This window comes from Podarcis muralis, chromosome 3 (genome assembly GCF_964188315.1).
Source record: "Podarcis muralis chromosome 3, rPodMur119.hap1.1, whole genome shotgun sequence".
NCBI lineage: Eukaryota > Metazoa > Chordata > Lepidosauria > Squamata > Lacertidae > Podarcis > Podarcis muralis.
In genome coordinates, this window is record NC_135657.1 from 59,134,697 (window position 1) to 59,160,031 (window position 25,335).

A 25,335-nucleotide genomic window follows, 5' to 3' on the forward strand; every position below is an offset into this window, starting at 1 on the left:
GACGCAGCTTTAAATTAGGGGCACCATTTATACAAATACTTGGCCCAATAAGAAAAATAATTTTATTTGTTCCTTTATTCTGTGAAACCTATAGAAGTGTAACAACTGAAGTAACATTGCCTACAACCCATTTTTCTGCTAATATTTCATAACTTGTCGCTTTGTTCTCATGTACATCTTATTTCTTGGAGACATCTTCTTGCATTTTTTATACCAGCACATTTGCAAATGGTCAAATGATACTTTTCCACTCATCAAATACTATAAAAATAAAATGTAAAAATGAATATTCAAGACAAGCTGGGGGTGGCACTCAAGAGATTCATTTATCTTCAATTTGGAGTGCTCATAATGGTTTGGCAGATTTTTCAGGCAGCTCCCGTTCAACTTGCTACTTAGCTGGAAGGGGGATCTGACAAGTAAAAACTGCATTATTTAAATTCAACTTTTTCAGGGTCTGAGGAACTTAAAAATGATTCCCCCCATTAAGGGCTCAATATCCATAATTACAGTGTCTAATAATCCTACCTGTTCTGTATTCTGTTAGATGTCATAATCATTTATGTCAAATAATAACACATATTAATGCACCATAGGTTAGTACTGCTCATAACTTGTTTAATATGTAGGTATAGATTTTATGTACATATATTGCGATAAAACTTGCTTTTAGAATGCAATGCTCCAGAGCAGGGACACGTGTTCCTCAGCTAAATGATTTGATCTGGCCATTGCTATGCAAACACTGTAGCATATCCCTTCATCTTAATTCCCCTTTGCTAAGATCCTTCACCCCTCACCTTATTCGAGGAGATTCGAATAATATAATATCATCATGGAATTAGAGAACTGGGAGGGTCCCAAAGGTCCTCAGAACTGATATTGCACAAGATATTCCACATACATTTCTCTTAAAATGCATTTGCCTATGTACTGAGCTATATGTAAGATGTTGTTTTTGTTATTTAAATTTCTATACTTCTCTTCATCCGAGGATCACAGGGCAGTTTACAATATAAAAACACAGAAATGCATAGCGTAGTACCAGACAAAAACAATCCCCCAGTTAAAAAGGCCATAAATTGTTTAATTAGCCAAAGGCTTGGGAGAAATGTTTTTGCCTGGCACCTAAAGATATGTAACAAAGGTACCGGGCAAGTGTCCCTGTGAAGAGCATTCCATAAGTGGAGAGCCACCACAGAAAAGGCAGTAGTAGGGGCTATTGAATTGCCTTGTTACTGAGAACATATTAAGCTGCAATATATTGAGTAAGACCATTGATCCATCTTGCTCAGAATTGTCTACATTGGTTGGCAGTGACTTTCTGTGATTTCAGACTGGTCTCTCCCAGCCCTACCTAGAGATGCCAGAGATTGAACCTGAGACCTTCTGCATGCAAAGCACATGCCCTTCCACTGAGTTATGGCTTCCCTACTGCGTATATATAACAAGGAATACGTTTTAAAATTGACACACACATCAAGCGAGTGTTGTTATACATGCTACAGACACCACTGATGTGCATCAGAACAGCCAGAAGAGATGCAACAAAAGTGATGGGTAGAAGAAGAACATGGGTAGGCAAACTAAGCCCGGGGGCCTGATCCGGCCCAATCGCCTTCCAAATCCAGCCCGTGGACAGTCAGCGTGTTTTTACATGAATGTGTGCTTTTATTTAAAATGCATCTCTGGGTTATTTGTGGGGCCTGCCTGGTGTTTTTACATGAGTAGAATGTGTGCTTTTATTTAAAATGCATCTCTGGGTTATTTGTGGGGCATGGGAATTTGTTCATCCCCCACCCCCCAAAAAATATAGTCCGCCCCCCTACAAGATCTGAGGAACAGTGGACTGGCACCCTGCTGAAAAGGTTTGCTGACATCTGAAGAAGAAGAGTTTGTATTTTATATCCCACCTTTCACTCCCCTTAAGGAGTCTCAAAGCAGCTAACAATCTCTTTTCTGTTCCTCCCCCACAACAGTGAGGTGAGTGAGGCTGAGAGACTTCAGAGAAGTGTGACTAGCCCAAGGTCACCCAGAAGCTGCATGTGGAGGAACGGAGACACGAACCTGGTTCACCAGATTACAAGTCCACCACTCTTAAACACTACACCATGCTGGGTCTGGTAAAATTCTTGCCAGTATTGCACACATACTCTGTAAGTACTTACTATCCCACATGCAGAGCTGGGATTCCATTGGCCCAGCCAGGGGGGCTTCTGTGCTGACTCATGTTTAATGTGATTCTTAGGTTTGGTGATACGCAAAATGGTTGAAACAACTGCATTTATACGTAACAGAACATACATGGAACAACTACCCAATCAGCCCTAAAAGGGTGAGATTCTACCTATTGTGCCATCAGCCTGAATGTTGAATGACTTGGGCATGTACTTAATGGATGCGCTAGTTTCCAGTGTACTCCAAGATTAAACAATTTCTAATATTCTAGACACCATGTGTATGTTCTTATACCACATACGCTATGCAGTTTTTAATAAGTCACTTATTGGAAGTGATTCACACACCTCCCCAAATTAATAAATACAGTATGTGCAAACAGCTTTGAATGAATCAGAAATGAGTCTCTACGGTCTCCTTTACTTTGAATTCCTGTGAACAATTTGCAACTTGTATATGTAGTGTTTCTTCTGGGTACACAGAACGCTTCAGGTATGTCAAAACTTGTATTCCCTCTCTCACCGAATGGAAAATTATAAGATACCTCTTAATTCTTCTGTTTCTTTTTGCTGACTGAAATTTGTCGTCCTTATTTTCTCCATTTGCAACTCTGTGTAAATAAATGCCCCCCCTCCCAATCTTTTCCAGTTTTTATCAATGTTTCTTTTAAACAATGACCTGGAGGCTTTAACTAGACCATTTTGCTTTGTTTTTTAAATTCCTCTTGAAACACTGTAATATTTGCTGCTGCAAACAGTATAAAATGATGCCATAGGGGATCCAAGCATGGTACAAACTTTACTTAACACTGTGTGATTCTTAACAACTTGATCTCAGAACGATTACTGTCCTAGGTCACATTTCTCGGTTGGAGTTCCCTAGAGCGGCTTCTTTCCATGCCCCTATTCACATAACATTTTAATTCCTACTATTATTACAGACACTCAGGACCAATCCCAGAGGGTACTGCATTTCACATAGCCAGGAAAGAGCTTTTGGTATGAACAAACAGATTGCAGTTCTTCCGAACTACCAGTCCAAGGTTGTGGCAGTGTGGCTAAACTCTAATTTGAGGTGGTGGTTTTAAATTACAACTCTACGCTATAGAAGTAAACGCCAAACCTTGGCAGGATGTGTGAAAATCGAAAGTAGCTGCAAATTACCCAGAAATCAGAGAACTACAAGAGCTTCCATTTCAAATATAATAATGTGTGCTTCCTTTTAGTTTCTTACAGGAATTGTACACTATGTTGAAAAAGATGGATCAACAGCTCAAATCCATGCCCACAGACCACACTGTAAAAATAACCAATGCAATGTTTTGTAGTGCCACAGTGGCACAAAAACACAAATCAGAGGTGTAGCTTTTTGTATGGAGTCTCTCCAAATCCACCATCAAATCACAACTTTGTCTATAGACTGCGTCATGCTTCAGATTTTTGGTTTTGTGCGGGATATGCAATTTTAGTCATATTCAGAGAAGACACATAATGCCAGATACCACTTGGTAGAAAGGAACATGGGGAGATGTATTATACAGTCAGACCACTGCCCATCTAGCTCAGTGGTTCCCAAACTACCCTTCCCCTGAAAAAAAAAAAAGACAAATTGAAAATTGCTGGTCTTGTCAGTCTACTTAATTATTTTTCTGCCTGTTGTAGCAATTGTAATGTGATATGCTAGGGGCTGTACTTTTACTGCTGCTTTTATTTCTTATAAATTGTATTTTGTAGTATTACAAAATACAATTACAGTATTACATTTTTAATTCCATAGAAGTCAAATTCCAATACAATAAAATAAAATACAAGAAATAAAAAAACAAGTAAAGTACAAGTAAAAACAATACCAATATTTAATGTGGTGGATGTGATAACTCCCATCTTCAGCCACAAATACACAGATGGACCGTGGACCACCTGAATAGCAACCCCTGATCTGAGTATTGCCTATACACTGACTGGCAGCAGCTTTCCGGGATTTCAAGCAGGGGTCTCTCCCAGCCCTCCCTGGAGATGCTGAGGATTGAACCTGGATTGAACATTCTGCATGCAGAGCAGATGCTAGACCCCAAAGCTATAAGTCCATGGTGATTATTATTAGGTGTTGTTTTTTTATTAAGTTATGTTAAGTCCATAGAAAAGGATGTGCCTTTGAAGATGGCTGGGGGGATGGGCGCCATGTGAAAACCACAAGGAAGTCTCTTTGAGCCTGTATTTTTTTTTTATACCGCTGCAGCAACATACAAGTTTTGGTTCCACAAGTTTTATGGCACTGTTTGCTGATGGTTTTGTGTGATCCGAACTTAAGTCATGCGAATTTAGATTCTACTAGATCCCATTTTCCAAATTCCATCCCATTCCATATCTGCTTTAGAATGGCTCAAACCCACCGGAGGTAAAGAGCCGCAAAGTTTGATTGGCTCAGAGAGAGCAGACAAACTCCGAAGTTCATACTATTCAGACTGACAGTCCTTTGAAAAAAGGAGTTGCTGGCGTTCCCATAACATTCCTGAAAGAACGTCATCTGATCTGGACAATTTCTATAAATCTGCAAATCAACCCAAAATATGTTTTATTACGACCCCCCCCCGGCACCTCTTTAAAATGAATTTATTTATCTGCCATGGGGAGAAAAAAATACCCCCACCAAAACGCAAGTAAATACTGCGGCTAATCACCAAAGTCAAAGCAAGATCATTCCCTAAACTATTCACTTCCCGCCTGGAAATCCACACCGGCTGCTGCTGAAGCATCGCCGCTAAGTGAGACATTTTGTTTTCAAAAATCGCATGCCGCCGAGGACAAGGCAGAAGCCGCGAGGCCGCAGGAGCAACAGCGAGGTCCCGCCAGCACCCGACGAACTTCCCCCGGGCGCATGGAGCGAAAAGGGCAGCGGGGCAGGCGATTCGCCGCGCAGCCGCCTGCGCCAGAAGGCCGGAAGAAGCCGCAAAAGGCGAACTTTGATAAAGAAAGCAAGGAAGAAATGCCGCAGGAATGACCTTGGCCAGGCGAGGGAGGCGGAGACCGGGGACGGAAAGCAACCAAAAAGGGCGGAGGAGGAGGAGGAGGAAGGGGAGCTTGGTCGCGGGAAAGAAGATCCCACCCACATCCTTAAAGGAAATTCTCAGGCGAGGAAGTCGCACAACTTTTTTTTTTTTTTTTTTTTTTTGCCCGGCAAGTTGAGACCGGCTCTCCTGGGAGTTCCCTCCGCGGGGGGAGGGAAGAGGAAGCGAGAGCTCCCCTGGCCGGCGAGGGAGGCGCGCAGCTCTCCGCTCTCAGGGAGGCCCCGCCCCCTCTCTCTCCTCCTCTCCCTCCCTCTCTCCGCCCCGCCTCGGTGCCCCTCTCCTACGCACTCCGCCTGTCAAAGGCGCGCAGCGGAGCCCGCGGCGGCTCTCTCGCGCTGCTGGCCTTCTGGTTCAGCCTCCTCGCCTGCTTGCCTCCCTCCCTCCCTCCCCGGGACGCGCTGGGGGATCCGATGACATCACTGGCTGAGCTCTCCCCTCGCTCGCTCGCTCGCTCTCCCCTTGTAACTTCTGTTCTGGGAAGTGGTGCCAGGAATAACCCAGTCTGTCTGCAGATCAGAGGCTCCTATCATCCAGAAGGGAGAAGGAAGGGGGGGGACGCACGCCACACCACCCACCCACACACACACACACACACACACACACACACACACACACACTCTACAACTGCGGCTTCTCGGGCCTGCCCTTGATACGTGTGGGTGGATGTATGTGTGTGTGTGTGTATATATCTATACATACATATATATATATATATATATATATATGCGCGCGTGTATAGGTGTGTTTTTTTTTGTAATAAAGTCGAGCTGACGCGGAGAGAGAAAGGGAAAAGAGAAGGCGGAAAAGACCCAAGCAAGATGAATGATCGGTTTGAATAGAAACACACGAATCAGACGCCCTTTGGCTGTCGGAATATCTCTTTCTGCCTCTCTATATAAAGCAATGCAGCAAGGCATTTAAAGGCAGACCCAGGCTTAGCAAGAGAGCAACAAGAAATCACACACGGGCCGGTCGTCAACAACAACAACACCACCAGCAGCAGCAGCAGCAGCAAGAAGGGCGGCAGTTAGAGGGCTTTCCTCCTTCTCGGTGACTCCCAGGTGAGCTCCTGCTGCAAATACTCACCCCCTTCTTTTTCCTGTGGGGCTCGAAGCAACTGACAACCCTCTGAGGTGGTCTTGATCGCCACGGTCAGGGGTTTTACTGTCACTGTGTGTGGGGGGGGGGAGAGGCCGTGTCATGTCGCTGTTTGTTTTTGTCCACCCCCCCCCCCCTTTGGTAGTCGGAGAGCAAGTGCTTTTGCTGGCTTGCGTGCATGTACTGAAAGAAGACTTTGAAATAATATACATACACAGGGGGAGAGCTCAAGGCTTTGCCAGCGGGGTGAAAAGGGGGGACTTGGTGTGTTCGGATGGGTAGCATCACTTATCCCCCCCCCCCCCGCATTTCCCTGAGCTGCTCAGTTTCCTTTGGGGAGATGGTGCTGAGGAAGGAGGGGCCGGGGGGAGCTAGGAATATGTGCTGGTCTCCTTTCGCTGCTGCGCTGGGATGCTCAAGCATTTCCGATGCAGTCGATAGAGCGACTAATGGAAGCCTTGAGGGCAGAGGCAGCCGCAGGCTCTGTCACCACCACGTCCTCGGGAAAGGCTCGGGTCTATCCAGGGTGGCTTTTGCTTCGTGTTTATAAGAAGTTCATATCTGGCAACCTTCGCTAGGAACCGCCTCCCATCCCCTTCCCTCCCCCCCCCCGTCCAGAAAACCCTCCGTCTCTCCCTCACAAGTCGCCGTTGCTTCCCCCTTCTTTCTCTCTCTCTCTGTGCGCAAAGGGGAAGGTCTTCGCTAGTGGCCTTACTGCTAGGGAATGTGGGGAATACCCAGCATGTAAGTGTATGCAGATGAGGCGCAGGCTGCCTTGCGTAATCTCCTCCTGTGGGGAAGAAGTATGTGCATGGTTACTAATGAGCAGCTGAGGAGGCGGAGGAAGAGCAGAGAGCGAGCGAGCGAGCGAGCGAGCGAGAGAGCCCCAGAGGAGGCGACGCGACACGGCTGCCGCTGCTGGGCTGAGGCACCGCTCTGCCCATGTCAAGGTAGCTGGCGGCGAGGTGAAGGGGAGGGCAAGCCCCCCTCCGCGTGTGCGCGCGCTTGCTTGGCTGAGGGGACCGAGGGGGCCTTGGCAGGGCGGCGCACGGTGTCCGTGTGGGGGGGACGCTTGCTGTCGGAAGGAATTTCAGTCACCGCCTCCAAGGGCTCAGGGTGACTTGGCAGTAGCCGCCGCCACCGCCTGAATTGCCTTCGGTTCGACGTCGTCTTCGCCTTGCGGCGGAGGTGGCATGTGGGAGCCCCTGGAGGGGGGCCGAGGAGGAGGAAGCAGCAGCAGCAGCTCGTGGCGGCGGCGGCAGCAGCTGTGCGCGCGGGGGAAGAAGAGGAGGAGCGCGCGCGGAGCTGCTGCGCGCGCCGTGGGGGGGGGGGGAGTTCGATTTGCGACGAATGTGCGCAGGGCGGACAGGGGTAAAGGGAGAAGGCTATCTGGTGTGTTGCGCCTTTATGTCTGTTCCCTGAAGTGGGTGGAACGTTGGCCCGTTCCGGGAATGTTCCATGACGTGTAAAAGCCACAGGAAGGGGGTTAACAAGGGGCTCTGCCTGCTGCTGCTGCTGTTGCTGCGAAAGCAGATGTGATCTCCCTCTCTCTCCCCTCTTCTGCACATGGGCTCCCCTGAGGGGTTTGGAACGAAGGCGCTTTCGCCCCCCACCACCCTCCGTCCTCCTCCCCTTCCACCCTCTCCTATTTGATTGCAGAGAAATGCATTTCTTATATAATGCGTGTGCATATGGATGTTTGGGTATGATTATGTAACGCGCACATCCATGCTTGTGCCGATTCCCCCCCCCCCCCTTTAAGCATCTACTTGCCTGAGAGCGTCCTTTGGGGGAACTGAAGGAGGCATGCAGGGAGGGATAGAGCCGGTTTCCCTGGCAGTTTCCCTTTAGAATTTATTACCCCTGTAATGATGGGAAGCTGGCATTTCAAGGGGAAATCCCTGGTTTAGTCTGGACGGCAATACTCCACGTTTATTTTTTCAGAGAAACATGTATGTCATTTTCAGGCTTCGAAGGGGGTCCCTAAACATGATTCTCAACCTGCAATGTCCCTGAGCTACAATAAATATTATTATACCCCATGCAGTGATACACTATACAGAGTGCTGTGAAAAAGGATGGCAGTTCCCCTCCACCCATGTTTATTGTAGCTCTTAAGAAAAATACGCAAAAATGTTTCCTACCTATCCAGTAACAGAGGCCTAATGTAAGAATCTGTTTATTTGTTATGAATTAGTAAGGCCCTGGTCTCCCCCTCCACACTTGCTGTATGCCACAATAATTTTGTTGCTTTTCTTTTTAGATTGTGTATGTTGTACTTATTAAAAACATGAAGCACTTACGTCATTGTGTGTGTGTATATGTGTACACACACACTTCTACTTTGTTGGGATGCAGTTACTGACTGATATTTTTTTCTCCTGAACTCATTATTAGGCCTTCATTATCAGACATATGAATTAAATTGAAATATTGCTATTGGAGTTAGAGTCTGCACATGTGCTAATATATATTATATTGACAGAAAGTGATCAGTTGGTTTGTTTTTTTTCTTTTCTTTACGGAATTAATAGGCATGAGTTTTAGAGAATATTAGCTATTGTGTGCTATACAAATATTAATAATGAATGTTAATAATGAATGTTGTAGTCTTACTATATGACACTGGTTTCAGTGGAATTGCAAGTAAATGAGTTTAGGAGCTTTAGCATAGTAAAGCTTTAGTTTAGTATAGTATATTCTGTAGCTTGCTGAGAGGAAACATGATTTATATCCATACTTTCAAGATAAATAAATTAATGTCTATGCATAAGTTTGCAGGATGTGGTACAGTGTTACCTTTATTGTGCTATCTAAATAAAGTTATTGGTTCAAAGAATATCTGTGGGCAAAAGATCCATGGGAATCTTGGCACTGTCATTGGTAAAACACTGATCATAGCTGGCATTTGATACCAGTTCATAAAATCAAATTTTTTTAGTTCAATTTTTTTCTCATGTAAACATTCTGAAATTTTGCTTGGGCTCCTGTATTATGTCAGTTTTTCATTAATAAAAATGTATTACTGGAAACATTTATATGTTTATTATAAAAGTTATATTTGTTTAGTACTTAAGGTTACTTAATATTTCCATTTCCTAATCTCTGACTCTAGCATTACCTCCAATATGGTTTTTGAGCTCTGTTATTCTTAATTTTTTAATTAATTCTTAATTTTTGAGGGACGCGGGTGGCGCTGTGGGTAAAAGCCTCAGCGCCTAGGGCTTGCCGATCGAAAGGTTGGCGGTTCGAATCCCTGCGGCGGGGTGCGCTCCCGTTGTTCGGTCCCAGCGCCTGCCAACCTAGCAGTCCGAAAGCACCCCCGGGTGCAAGTAGATAAATAGGGACCGCTTACTGGCGGGAAGGTAAACGGCGTTTCCGTGTGCGGCTCTGGCTCGCCAGATGCAGCTTTGTCACGCTGGCCACGTGACCCGGAAAGTGTCTCCGGACAGCGCTGGCCCCTGGCCTCTTAAGTAAGATGGGCGCACAACCCTAGAGTCTGTCAAGACTGGCCCGTACGGGCAGGGGTACCTTTACCTTTTATTCTTAATTTTAGATGTGCTTTTATTAGAGATAATAGGAATTTGTGCATGAAAGTTAAGAAACAGGAAGTTGTATAGGTGTAGGGTTTCAGTGACAATATTGTGGTTGAGGTCTGAAAGATGGCAGGAATATTTACAGAGCAAACCTGTGCAGGTCTACTCAGAAGTAATTCCTGCTAAATGGGTATAAGAGTCCATCCTTAATGTTCAGAAATTTAATGTAGTTAGAGATAGTGTTTTAATTCCAGAAAGCATGAGTTGATTTGGTTTTTCCTTACTGATACAATGTTCATAAGACAAAAAACAAGATCACAAATTGATCTTTACAAATTGGATGAAACAAAAATGTTGTGGCATGGAAATAAGGGATTATATGCATCGTACAACATAATGTTTTTGCTAGGATAGAGGATTTAAATTTTGTCTTACTTGGCTTTCCTACGCAGTTTGTGTACATGTGTGTGTGCACACATGTACACACATGTCTGAGAACCAAATTCTAGTAAAAATATTTCAAACCTTCTCAGGATCCCACAGTTCATGCCTGTGTAGACTGTTCTTCAAGCTATTCCTTGGGCTGACATATTTTAATACTGGCATGAGAGGACAAATTATCCCATGCTGCTTGAACCTGACCACTGTACTAGCACAGCTGCTGCCTCCTGTCCTACCATTGTAGAAGTCTAAAAGGTTCTGCCATAAATTTTGTAAGGCCAACCTTGTGAATGGTATCTTTACAAGTATCCAAATATATGAGACACAGGAGTTATTGCGGCATATGCAAATATGACTCTGCATATTATTGTTACATTTGAGCTTCATAGTAGCCCTGTAAAATAGCTTAAGCTGAAATACAGTGGCCTGCATAAGGGTGCCCTGTCAACTTCGGTGCTAAATGGGGATTCAGATCTGGGTTTCCCACATCCAAGCTGCACACTCAAGCCACATCACACTGGCTCCGTCTGTGTGTTTAATATATGTATTTTTGCACACTCTTTGCTTCCATTGGGCGGGAAAGGTTTTTGGTAGACTGTTGATAAAACAGTGTGGCTACGTTGAAGAAGCAAACCACCAGTTAATTTAAGGTAGACCTTGTGAGGCCTAGGGCCAGGTGGGGCTGAATATTTTGTTGACAGTCTATAACAAGTGAAGCATGGATGTGGGGGAAGCAAGTAGGCTGAGAGTTGTGAAGTAGGAACAGAGCTGGGCAGTGTGAAAGTTGGGGTAGGATATGTTCTGTAAACCTTAAGAGACTCAGGATATATTTGTGGGGGGGGGCATGTAAGGGGCCATAGATTAAGTTGAAGGGGCAGGGTGGCCAAGTATGGGATAAGGTGAATGCTGATTGGATGTTAACAGCTAAATCACTGGCCGGAAATCTCACTTATGAAAGACTGTGACACAAAACGTTCCAATTTCCTCAGTTGGCGTAAATGACCAAATGTAACTTGGCCAAAGAAAGCAAATTTGGAATATATGCTTCCCTAATATTCATATAATTAATCCGAACGCTGTGGCACCAATGTAGAAATGGCCCAAAAGGATTTTGATTACTGTATATTTTCTCATGTGTGAGATCTGTTTATAGTCCTTGTTACCATGAGGACAAAACACAGAAACATATGCATGCTTTGCTGAGTAATCGTGCGTCTGTCTGTCTTAATATCTTATACTGGATCATTACTTATATTATCTACTGGTAGATTAATGTGGCCTTCCATCAAGAAAAACACACACACACACACCACAATATTATGAGGAGTTGAATTTTAATAGTTTTCAATCAGTTCAGGGGACGTGGGGGCGGACTAGTAATCAAAATAAACGTTGGCCTTAAAACCTTGGAAATATCCTCTGATATAGGGAAAAAAAGCTATCACTACACTATGCACTTGACCAGATGTACATATTTTATTTATATTGAGTATTAATGAAAAATGTAATTTATGCAACCGTAAAAGATGCAAGTACCATTTTGCTTCAGTTTCTCCATTAGTGGGGAAAATGTCAAGTTAATGTTTTTTTAAAATAAAAGATGCAGCTTTTATTCAAAATTTTGTATAATTTGGATTTTATTATTTAAAAGCCAGTTATATAATATGTCCTTTAAAAATAACTTGATTCAAAATCACATCTGGATATAGTGCAAATGCATTAAAATCTATATTAATGATATCTTAAAACTGAATTCATGGCTTTCAAAAACATTGTGTTAAAGGCTTTCTATGTAAAAGAAGAGGTCAGGGATGAAATATTTGACTTGAGAGGTCAAGGAATGTAAATATGACATAAATGCTACATATGGATGGTACGATGAAGTTTAAGATCAACCATGGTTTATTGTGACAGTAATGTGCAGCAGCAGTGAGTCCCTCAGGCTTGTGCTATCTTCTCTTATGGTGAGACCACAAGGAGTTCAGAAGCCTTCACTTGTGGTTTTGATCAGCTGCAGCTTGTAACACAATTGTGGCTGATCACAATGTTTCCAACAAGGAAACTCCCAGCCATGGGATATGAAGTTGAACTGTTTCAATAAACCATAGTTAAGATTAACCACCATGGGATTTTGATGTAACACTAAACTATATTTAATCATAAAGGAAGCAAAAGCTTCTGATCCCCTCCTTGTGGTTGTACTGAAGGAGGAAGCTTGAGGATTCTGTGGCTCATTCCCATCACAATGAATCATGGTTTAGCATGTATGCCCAATCAAAATAATACATAATTGTGAACAGCATGAACATTTAATTTCCATGTTATGGAGTAACACTGTTCTGCCCTTCTCTTCTGAAATTCTGTACACTTATAATGCAGTGATATGTACCGGTATGTCTCTTTAAAAGTAAGTACCATTGAGTTCAGTGGAACTTGCTTGAGAGTAAGTTTGTTTAGGATTACAGTCTAAGTCTTATAGTAAGTAATCTTGGTTTGTGGCTTTGCATATGTATAGAGAAAACCAAACACAATTCTTGATTAATCTTCCTCTAACCAATGTGATACCTTCGGATGTTCAATCAATTAATCAATCTCCTTTATTGGCATAGAAAAACTGCATCATATACACGGATCTCAGAACACAACACAGTTAACAAAACATAGCAGGAGATACTTTAGGATAGAACTGTCCAGACATCGTGAGTTACGATAATGGCTCCTAGGACCTATGGTGACATAATTTCATGGCGTCACTCAAAAATCTTGCCACATTCTCCACAATGTTGTTACTACAGTGGTACCTCGGGTTACATACGCTTCAGGTTACATACGCTTCAGGTTACAGACTCCACTAACCCAGAAATAGTACCTCAGGTTAAGAACTTTGCTTCAGGATGAGAACAGAAATCGTGCTCCGGCAGCATGGCAACAGCGGGAGGCCCCATTAGCTAAAGTGGTGCTTCAGGTTAAGAACAGTTTCAGGTTAAGAATGGACCTCCGGAAGTGTGATAAACTCCCTCCTTCATTAAGGGGGCCAAATGCTTAACCTTCGGATGTTATTGAGTGCAACTCCCATCATCCCTGACCATTGGCCATGCTACTGGGGTTGATGGGAATTGTAGCCCAAAAACATGTTGGCTTTTCCTGCTCTAAATATATATAAATAGTAGTGCAAAAGACATGCTTCTTGAGTAGTATAAAGGCTCTATTCTGTTGGGAACAGATATGGTTTATTTATTATAGCAACATATTAGTATGCATATTTGTTAAGGAAGTTATTAATAAGAAAGTTGGAAATTTTATTTAATTTTGCCATTTTTATTGGTGATTTAAATCAACCCACTCACTGTAGGAGGCTTGTCAATAAGATCAGTTACATGGCAAGGAAAATGAATGTAAATATGAGAAAAGTAATGTGTTTTACAGTTTTTAAAAATAAGAGTTGTATTCTTTGTAGGTGTTGAAATGTATTGGGATTCCATATATTGCTGCTGGCTGCCAATCACTTTTGGGAACCGGAATTAGACGCTTGATTTTTATTTAGTATTGAATAATACAAATGCTTATTCAGAGTAAAAATCTTGAATACTAATGGTTTTCTTCTGATTTCTGTCCTGACTTAAACATTCATTCAAGGATCTCCATACAGGTTTGGGGCTTATCTACATAATATGGAAGTCTTTTCATATTGCTCCACATGGTGTCTGTTACATGGTGAGCCATTTGCAAGCAGTGATTTATAGGGTTCTGTTCTTCACATCACTACAAACTTGCTAAACCATTTGTTGTGATGTGGGGGGAAATGAGCTGCGGCAGATGAACAACTCATCACAAGATAATGGCAGCTACTTAGAGCAATGTAAAACTGCCAAAATAGGGTTGCAAACTTCTATTTGGGGGGCAGCTTATTGGGGCAGCTTATAGTATATTGCGCTTCATTGGCAGTGAACCCTCTCTGACAGTGATTGTGATGGCACCAAATATTCAGTTGCACAGGGAACTAAACAGTGCAGTCCAGCTTCAGTAAGGGAAGGAAAATTGCTAGTTTGGCTGGGGCTAAAACAGCACAGAAGGGCAGAATGAAGACCGAGAAGAGTCTCTGGATGTAGTGAAACTAAAAGACAGGGAGCTCAGGGTGAAGCTTATGCTGAAGTAAGGGTGTAGAGCAGAGGATGGAAACCGCATCTGAAGGAAGTTTAGGTGGTGAATGAGTTAAAAGGGCAGAGGAGATGGGAAATTGAGGCAAGAAGTAGTTGACTGAGGAGTAGTGTCTGAAGAAGCTTCATAGTGCTTACGGAGAGGAGAGCCTGTACAGTGTGGGAGGAAAGAGAAAAGTGCTAAAAGAGCTTGTTCAAAAGACATGTTGTTAAAGGATGTGGGGCATGGTGGAAATGTGGAGTTGAAAAAACGATGAGCCAGTGGGAAAGTAGCTACACCGAGGGGCGTAGAGACAGGAAGTTTTAACTATTGTTTGGAAAGAAGCTGGAAACTGGGGACCAAGGAGTTTAGGGCCATAGGGTTCCCTGATCTCAACGGGAATGCCAGGTGTTGCTGGACTGCAACTCCCATCAGCCCCAGCCGGCCATTGATCAGGGATGATGGGAGCTGTCTGAGAACTATCTTTCCCCGTACTTTCTACTCTCTTATAATAACCACACTGCCAGGGAGCTGATAACGGCAGGAAGAGTTAAGAAGGAACATCAGCATCCAGGACTACAAGTTGTTTGCACTAATATGCTATAGCCTTTTCAGCTTAGTCCACATACTGACTAGTTGGTTATGCATGAATTAATGCAGGTGCTATACATTCAGTATCTGACCGAGTTGGGGTTTTTTTTTTGGGGGGGGGGCAGGGATTGTGACAGTTTCCTCCTTGGCCAAACAAGAGACTGTACTTTTTGAGAATTCTAAGGAAAAACCATCTTCCGCAGAAACTGCTGCTTGCCTTCTATCACTGTGCCATTGAGAGCGTGCTCACTTATGGCTTATGTGTGTGGTACGGAAGCTGTACTACCCAGGACAGGATGGGGTTGTGCAGAGTTGTTAAGGCAGCAGAGAGCATTGTTGGCTGCCCACTCTCCACCTTAGAGCAGATTTATGCCACAAGGTGCCATAGGAAGGCACTGGACATAGTAAAAGATCCATCGCATCCTGGTCACTGTCTCTTCGAGCTCCTGCCGTCGGGATGGATATACAGGACGATGAAGACAAGAACAAGCCGTCTTAAGAACAGCTTCTTCTCCAGAGCGATCTCGGCCCTGAATGGGAAGCCTGGACTTTGAAAGTCATCTAATCTTCCTTGCTGTATTATACTGTATTGTTTTAATTAGTGTTTTTATAGTGTTTTATAGTGTTTTTATAGTGTTTTGATTTTGTGTGGAGTGCCCTACCTGGGTGGATGGAGCAGCCAAGTAATTTCGTTGTCCCCGAGAGGGGGCAATGACAATAAAGATATTATTATTATTATTATTATTATTATTATTATTATTATTATTATTGATCTATTGTAGTATACCTTGTTTGAGACCTGGACTCTCCTGCCACTGACCCTTGACAGGCATTTAGTCTAGTTGACTTGAGTGAACAAAAACCATTTGTATCCTTCCTTTGTTCCTGGTCTCCTGAAGTCTGAGCAATGGGTGCTCTCTTGTTACCCTTTGCATCCATTTCCTGTGGTGGGCATCTTTGCTTTAGAACCGTTTCCCATCCCAGTGGAGAACTCAGGTTGTGCTGTTGCAGATGCATCATGGTGTCTATTCTCTCTCCTCCCCTCCTAGAGTACATTCCTCCTCTAGTCACTGCTGTGTGTACATGACGAGATTGCTTGCAAAGTCGTGATGAGTCCTTCATTTTTCTTTGCTATTTCCCAGTAAAATTGGAAAGTCTCCCAACTGATGTGTTCTGGCCCATTAATCTTGTAGGGTGGGTGCTGTTTTTTAAAATAGAAAACCCATTCTAGCATTCATATCCAAGGACGTAATTGTTCCAGACAAGTGTAACAGCTCCTGTCTGCCCTCCCCGGGAAGTAATGGCCAAGTCATCCCCAAATATCTGGCAACTTTGAACTTACCAGGCAAACAGAGGAAAAGTTGAGTCAGATGGAAGTAACAAACACAAGGGGAAATGAAGACCTTTGCAGGGTTGAGGGTACGTAGGCATCAATCTCCTGGTAGAAAACAACCAAGACCTTGGACTGAAGCAGGGCTGAGCAGATATGCTTGGGTTTCTCTATCACTCTCTTGTCTTGTATAGCTCTGCTATGAATTTAAGAAAGTGGATGTTGCCTGAATGTCTATATGAACCAGAGACCACAAAGATATGGGGCTGTGCTTAGGATATGGCTGCCACATGGGATCTCCTAGGAGTGCTGCTGTGTGGCAGTGGCTCCACATGGCAGTAATGATGTATGAGATTGGCTCACCACATTAATTCCCTGTTCATGTTGTCTAGACAGCCTGCATGCTAGCCTTAGCTGAGACTACTATTGTGTGCCGTTGATGTGTGGAGACATGCTACTTGCTGCAATTATATGGAGACTTGCAGCTGTAGCAGTAGCTCTTGCATGTTGTGGGTACTGTGTGGAGTTGCCTCCATAACAGTTTTGTGGCAGTTTCTGCACGGTGGCCCCAAAACAGGAATTGCATGGAGTCTGGCAGACTGGCCTTGACCATTATGAACACATGGTGATTGTAACTGGCCCAGATACCAGGCCATTTCCCCCACCCCCAGGGCAGGGGCGAAACTAGGCTTTATTTCACCTGGGTCAAAGACCCAGTTTCGCACACCCATCCCATGTGCATTTGTGTACACACACACACACACACACACACACACACACACGCACACACACACACACACACATGCTGAGAGTCTCAGTGGCACCTGTGTAGCTTTACTTTGGACAAAAAAATGGCTAACCCCACCATAGCTACGGCTCTGCCCCAGGGACTAGGAGTAAGCCATTTGCTGTTGACCCTGTTCTGAAATTGGTACTCGAATTGGGATCCTACATACATGGCAAAGTGCCAATGCTTCCAACTACTTATTTCTAGATTGAATCTGGAGACAAGTTCTTTTCCCTGCAAAAAGACTTCTTTGCAACAAGTCCATCCCAGGTTTGTTTTTAGTAGAATGTGAAGATTCAAAATCTTATATGGCTTGCATTTTTTTGCTATGGTTGGTGTTTATTCAGTGGATCTTTTTAGAGTTTTCCTTTGTTCTTGTTTTTATTATGTATTTTGCGCTTTTTTATCTTGAATTTCTATGTTGTGAACCTCCCTGAGATCTATGGATGGAAGGCAGTATACAAATTATTACTACAGTGGTACCTCAGGTTACATACGCTTCAGGTTACAGACTCCGCTAACCCAGAAATAGTGCTTCAGGTTAAGAACTTTGCTTCAGGATGAGAACAGAAATCGTGCTCCGGCGGTGCGGTGGCAGCAGGAGGCCTCATTAGCTAAAGTGGTGCTTCAGGTTAAGAACAGTTTCAGGTTAAGTACGGACCTCCGGAACGAATTAAGTACTTAACCTGCGGTACCACTGTATTATGATTATGTTTTACATTTCTTCTGTATTGACACTTCGTGTTTCGTACTATATAGAAACTAGTTCAGTTTTGCTGAAGAATGTTAAGCCAGGCTTCTGTACCTCATGAAGTGTTTTTAAAGCCTATTTCTGTTTACGTTTACTTCAGCGCAGTTTTGCTTTAATATATCTGCAGCGTGTCACTTGATCCTGGTCAATAGTTCAAGTCCACAAGACAGGCTATAATAGTGGAGGACAATTTGGATCACATGACACTTTGTCAACCAAGTGGATTGTGGTTGGCAATCCAAAGGAAGGAATAAATAGACACTGTGATTATTTATGGCCTGTGTGTGCTGGAGCACAGAAGGTCCCCATATGTTCCAGGTTGATGATATGGAGAAGCCATTTAGTGTCATGGTCTGGGAGGAAGGATTGCAAATAGTTGTTTTTTTATTCCTTTTGAATGTGTGTTTACAGGTTTAAATAGTGTCTTCTCCTAAAACTGCTATATTGGAAATTATATGTAGTGAAACCCCTTTCATCTGGACCTCTGTAATCTGGTCTTCGTTTCTATACAGCTTGCTGTTCACTTGACAAAACATTGTGTTTCTTTCTACTCCAGACCTGTATCCCTTGCAAACACCAGGTTCCTGGACATGAGTGATGAGTGTATGGCAATGGGGGTAGGAGTTGTCTCCCATACATGCAGCGTTGGATCTAGGGAAGTGGAAGCAGAAATCTGCTAATCCACGGGGGCTTTCTTGGTGCTGCTTTCCTTCCACAGCCTGCCGTGTCAAGGAACCCCCTGAAATGGGGCACAGCAGGGTGCAAGTAGCAAAATTTGGGGGACCACCTTGGGTGAGTGGAAGTGCTTTTCTGCTTAGGCAGCACATCTTTGGATCTATCCAGCTCACAGCATTTTTTAAAAAATAAAGTTCTCCCCACTTCAAGACTGAATATTCTACTTTATTTACCATTACAACATTCATGTAAAGCAAGGGAGTATTATTTTTCCATTGTTGCGGATGAATGACTAGAGTTAAGATAAGCTAGCTCGCTGAAGCCTGCATGATTGCGCAACACCTAACTTATTATTAGCAGCCTTTGGTTTGTGTTTGGTCAGGTTCTGTGCTGGGATGAAGTCCCATACGAATTTACTTGGAAATGAATGGGATATATTTCTGAATATGCATAAATAGATTGGGCTGTTAGTCAAATTGCTGAGCATATCTGGAACAACCCCAATTTGGGCCAATCATTATTGGGAATGTAAGTGTAAGCAAAATTAGGATCATGGGCTGCAAGAGATTGTCTGCCTGATCAGGGCCACTTTAGATGGTGGTGCAGACAGAAAGATTTACTTACACAGATGCAGATAGGTTTGGGATTGCATAAGACTTGGGAAATCAACCTCTGGTAACTGGAGTTTTTTGGAAACCAAATTGATAATGCATACTAAGTGTCTTTCCCAAAACTATATTTAGTAAGACTTGGCTTGCTGTTGTACTTCAAAAATGTTTCTTTAGACCAATTTGTAATTTACAAGGAAGGCAGGTCTGAAATAGAAATAACCATAGCATCTTGTGATGTGATAAAAAGGAAATGACTCTGGGAGTCAATACAGATGTTTATTCCATATTTTCACAGAGTATAGGCTGTCCTCTGTATCTTCATGAGGTCGTTGGTGTGTGTGTGTGTGTGTGTGTGTGTGTGTGTTGTAGATGCTGATGTTTGCACCTTGGCAATATGGTGATAATTTTAATTGCAGTTCTGCTACCTAGGCAGAAACAGCCCAACAGACTTTAAAAGGTGTTAAGCTGTTTCTATTTGGATGACAAGGAAGAAATCTGGCCCAGCTCCTCACTGGAAAAAGACAACTTTTGTCTCGCTAGATAGTATAGTAGAAATCGATATTTTTGCAGTGAATTTTTGTAAAAAAAATAAATTCAACATTCAAGAAGGCCAGATGTTAGCAGCTGCAATGCATCAATGTAGAGCAAACACTTAATTAGCACCTTCCTTTCAGCAGTGCTTTTCTCTGGCATGGAGTGGCATCTATGCTTTATTTCTGTATACTGTCAATAAATGAAGTGTATAATAATATTAGATGTGCCAGCTATTTGTAAATGTAGTCCTTTGGGTACCATTGAGAGAGCTTTTGAGAGAGCTTTTCTGTGTTAAGTGGTACAGGATGAATGAGATCTACATAAAAGCAGGCTGTGCTGTCCAGTGTGAGTATGAAATAGTGATTGCAGCAGAACACCCATGATAATCAGTGGTTTCCCCAAAGACTGGCAATTCTTTTTATACATGGGAGCCGTTGCATATGCTTCATGGCAGTTCCCACCACTATTCCAGATTATTTGAGATCTATGTTAGAATTTGTTAGAAAAGTTCTGAAAGAAAAGTTCCGAAAGCTAGATTTATGGGCTTATAGCATCATCCCAACCATGTGTTCCTCAGAAGTAAGTCCTATTGAATTCAGTAGGCCTTATGTCCAGGTAAGTGGGTTTAGGACTGCAGTCTTAGTGTTTTGTTTGCATGAACTGGGAAATCCTCCATTCAAATCTTACATGGACAATACTAGGGAAGTGGCTTTAGAAAATGTGTTATTTTCTGAAATCTTCCCCTGTCCCCCAATATGGGCATGATCATGATATTGGGCTCTTTTACAAGGATTTGCAATGATTTCTGAGATAACGTATACAAAACATAAAACAGTCATTATTATTATTAAATGTTTCTTGAGTTAAAACAAAGAGAGCTGAAATACATTCATTAATATTACAGTGGTGCCTCGCAAGACGAATGCCTCGCAAGACAAAAAACTCGCTAGACGAAAGGGTTTTTTGCTTTTTGAGCTGCTTCGCAAGACGATTTTCCCTATGGGCTTGCTTCGCAAGATGGAAACGTCTTGCAAGTTTGTTTCCTTTTTCTTAACACCGTTAATACAGTTGCGACCTGACTTCGAGGAGCAACTCATAGAACGCGGTGTGGTAGCCTTTTTTGAGGTTTTTAAAGACTTTGGTGATTTTTGAAGCTTTTCCAAAACTTTCCCGACACCGTGCTTCGCAAGACGAAAAAAATCGCAAGACGACAAAACTCGCGGAACGAATTAATTTCGTCTTGCGAGGCACCACTGTACTGTGGAAAGGGCAATATGCTTTTCAGATGATAATTTATCCATGGCTCTAAATAATAATAATAATAATAATAATAATAATAATAATAATAATAAATTATTTATATCCCACCCATCTGGCTGGGTTTCCCCAGCCACTCTGGGCAGCTCCCAACCAAATATTAAAAACACAATACCACCAAATATGGTGGAAGAGTAAAGACATTTTAAAGAGTAGCTGGGAAAGTTGAAATTGATTAAAGAATGTGAACAGACCTGCATCTCTTAACCCAGTTTCCTTAATTTTGTTCCCGCATCGTTATACTTTGTAGAAGTGCAGCCATTTGACGTCTGCAGTGGATGAGTGATTTATTGACAAAGCAATGCTGTATTGTTACTAACAGGCAAGAGTTAAAGTAATGACTGCTGCAGAAACTCAGGTTGTGACAGAATATTGCAAAGTGTTGCGCCCTATCATAGAATTGTAGAGTTGGAAGGGACTGTGAGGGTAATCTAGTCCAACCCTGACCAATTAAGCATAATAAGAAGTAATTTGAAACAGAGAAAATGCCCACAACAATTGGGCATTGTTGAACATCCACGTGTGCTTTCCCATTTTTAACTGTATGCCTTGGATAATGTGGGAGGCTTGGTTGAACGAAAGAAAGGGCAATAATTCAGTTGTAACCAAATAACACTGGGGAAAAATATGCTGGAACGCACGAAAATATAACCTTGGGCAAAAGAGGTCAGTTAATAAGCATATTACTGAGTAACCAGATAATCTGATAAACTAAAGATCTGAACCTGTAGAACTAGTTATTCAGAGTTGGAAGCACTCTGTTTTGACTGCTTTCCTTATTGCACACCCGGAGGTATGTCAGTAGAATTGCAATAATTGCGCACTCTAGAGTTTACTAGCTTGCTAGTAAAGACTTGTATGTTATATAATAATTATACAATTATGATATTTCCACTTAGTTCAGGAATGGCCTATATATTAGGAAAACAATTTCAGAAACTTATATAATATTGTGTGATATATCTGTACATCAGTAACTATCTATGTAAAACAACATAATGTGTAGGATTTTAATACACACACACACACACACACACACACACACACACACAGAATATAAAAGAGAAGTCGCTTATTTGGAGCAGTTTTTTTTTAAAGAAAAAAAATTATATCCTCCTCCAGCCACCACAAGCTTCCAACCAAATTTATAAGTAAAGGTTATATGAAATTCTAGAAGTAATGTGTAGCTTGCTACAGAAAAGACATCATAAGTTATTGAAACTGTACTGTGGCATTTATCCTGGTAGTACCATATTAACCTTTAACAAATTGGTTTCAAGAATGTGTATACAATGAAGTGGCAATATCTGTTTCATTTCTGTGTGCTGAGAAAGCTGTGGATTCTTACTAGAGCTTTATGTTGATTCTGGCCACATTCTATAATTGCAGGTATATAATTGTGCTAGCTTCCAGGGCTGTACTGTACCCAATTTTGGCTCTTTTGTAGTGACGTTTCATAGCTGTATCCTCTGTGGTTTCTCTAATGGTGTTTTTACACGGAGCAGATGGCATATTATGTTGAAAGTTTTATATATATATATATATACACACACACACACACACACACACACACACACACACACATATATATATAATCCTTTTGATTTTCCATTAAGAATGCCACAATAATCTACAAGTTTTGATTTCCATGTAGATATTGTTTATTTGGGTACAATTATCTCAAGCCGTCCTTATGCCTGATTCCATCTAATTTACTTTTTTTTTGGCAGCAGGGGGTGGGGGATGTACAACTGACTGTGTAAGCCCTTTCTAAAGGCTGTAGCTGGCATTTTTCAGGATTTTCCATGTTTATGCACTTGCTGATCCACTTTTGGGTTCTCTCCCCATCTTTCTTTTTCATGCTGAGCCTCAAAGGCTTGAATGCCTCAGTTTTTCTCTCCTAATTAATGGAAAGGAGATGTAAATTCTTTTGAGGCCTGTAAAACAATGCAAAACAGTATTTCTATCTTGGTATACAGAAGAAGTTCAGAAAACTATTGCAGGCCAGAATATGCATTAACTGGATTTGGTTCTGTTTTCTTCAGTTGTCTGAAAATCAGTCTGAATTCTTGTAAGCACAAATCCATCAGACTCTAGGGCCGTGGTTCCCAATGTGGGGAACACGCCCCACAGGGGGGCAATTGGAGAATGAGTTATTAACAGTTAATTGCCTTTTAGGCTTCCTCCATGTGAATAGTAGTTCACTTTTTGAATAATAAGAAGTATATGTCACAGGGTGGGGAGGCTCCAGGATTTTAGAGATGCTTAGTTGGGGCATGGCCAAAAAAAGGTTGGGAACCACTGCTCTAGGGCCTGTTATCTCATTAAGTTTTGTGGACAAACTCTTAATCTGGTATAGGTCTTGGTATGTGTGCCTTCCTTCCCCTGCCTCCTCCTTGTGGAAAGAAGTAGCACATAAACTATGTTGCTTAGGCACAGTACCTCCCAGTCAACCAATCCCAAACTAAAGCTCGGGAGATCAAGGAGATGATTAATTAAACCAAATATGGGTTGCAGCATGGGAACTGGATATCTTAAGAACTCTCCCACTCCTTATGTTCCTCCTCACGTGTTTCAGTAATCGTTTGGGGCCCTACTCCAAATTCCTTGACCTCAGGAGCCAAGGCTGGTGTCAACTAGGAGTGGGTCTTTTCAGTTGTGGCACCTCTTCTGTAGAGCAATATGCTGACTGAAATCCTTCAGGCTTCATCACTATCCTGCTTCAGGCGTACCCCCCCCCCCCCGGAAACAATTGGTTATGTCATTTTTGCTGGCTTAGTTCTGTGTTATTTTTGCGCTGCTGGAATTTGTTTAACATATTAGATATTGTTCGTTCGATCTTTTGAGTATCTATTGTGTCTTTAACTGATCATGTTTGTTCTGTTGTTATTACAGTTTTTTAGCTGTCTTCTGTCTATTTAGAAAAATGGCTAGGACAGAAATTATAAAAATAAATAAATAGTGAGAGAGACTCAAAATCAACCCAAACATACTCAGTAGCTTGGCCTGCTGTAACCATTCTATTACTTTTAATTGATATCATCTGGTCATTTTCAGTGAAACTGCTTGCTCCCTTGTGAGATATATTTTATTGTAAATATTATTGTTGCCTAGGTTATAGTTGAATTTATGAGACAGCAGCTATGAAGCTGACTCTCCCCCTCCCCCTTATTTTTTTTTTCCTGCAGAGTTTTTCTCATTGTTTCCATGAATGAAATGTTCAGGAAATATTGTAAGCTTGAACGTCTGTGGTTGCTGGGTGGTTTTTTTTTTTTTTTTTTTGGAGCCCACAGTTCTTGATTTTGTTTTGAAATCTGCTCTGCTATAGTTGGAGATTTAATTCTAAAACTTTCCCTGGGAGTGTTCATAGCTCTTCTGAAGTACGTTCTACCCTGCTTTTCTCTTACATCAGAATATAGGCTTATGTAAGGCTTGTGTGTGTGCATTGTTAATCTGTTTCCATGTGTAAAATACATGCCATTGCAACAGTGAAGGATATCAGGTCTTCCCTCCCCTCATTCAGTTGAACCATCTCTGTACATTGCTGCAGTCCTCGCTGCTCATGCAAAGTTCTTCAGTTGCATCTGAAGGTAAACACTTGCATGAGCTTGTATTTGAGAGAGGCAGAATGAAGGAAGGCGAATAACAATACCACCACAGCCTTCTTGCTGGCTCAAGGCACCCTTGCTCAGGGTGACTGGGTGTGGTGAGGAAAGAAGCTTCTGTGGTGAGCCACATTCTGCTGGTTCCTTAGAGCTCTATCTCAACCCTGTTGAAGTTTACAGAAGGACTTGTTTTGACTTCTGTAGGAGTTTGAGCAGAGATCTTTCAAAAGCAGCTGCGTGTGCCCTCTTCACTCAAAACCCGTTTGCAATGTATGCCCATGAGAAACTAGAGTTTCAACCCCCAAAACAAGTGGTCTCCTTGGTGCACATCTCCTTGGTGCTCAGGGCAGAGATTAAGAGGCCTGAAGAGATCTGCTTTGAAGACCAGTGTTTCGCTTCCTCCCACTGATGTGGTAGATTGAACAAGTGGGTTGTGTGTAATTGTGATAACAATTATGTTGCCTCCTGGGTTCAGGCTTCATTGCAGTCTCGCATGTGCTTTAAACTTCCTCTCCCCGCTCACTCCAAGCATTGTCTCTTGGAATTCATTCCATAGCCTTCTATTTATATTTCACTTAATTATCACAGAGCAGAGTTAAGCTTGTGGGATATGTGAAACAAGCCATTTGTTGTATAGGCAGCAGGTATACCCATATTGTCCTAGGGCCAAAATTTAT

General features: G+C 42.4%; 1 protein-coding gene and 1 long non-coding RNA gene across 4 annotated transcripts in view; both read left to right on the top strand.

The window, feature by feature from the left end:
• Positions 1–1,788: 1,788 nt before the first annotated feature.
• Positions 1,789–2,450, top strand: LOC144327257 (uncharacterized). The gene is made up of 2 exons (XR_013392229.1): positions 1,789–2,156; positions 2,249–2,450. It is a non-coding gene; the product is annotated as an uncharacterized LOC144327257 (long non-coding RNA).
• Positions 2,451–5,840: 3,390 nt separating this feature from the next.
• The window catches only part of HIVEP2 (HIVEP zinc finger 2), a 135,925-nt gene continuing 116,430 nt past the window's right edge, over positions 5,841–25,335 (top strand). For 2 of the 3 annotated variants that reach the window (XM_028723570.2, XM_077925933.1), the window contains exon 1: positions 7,009–7,293. The gene's annotated coding sequence lies outside the window, so the exon portion shown is untranslated. Of the gene's footprint in view, positions 6,307–7,008; positions 7,294–25,335 lie in introns of those variants that run through there. The other variant, XM_028723569.2, reaches the window with a different exon arrangement.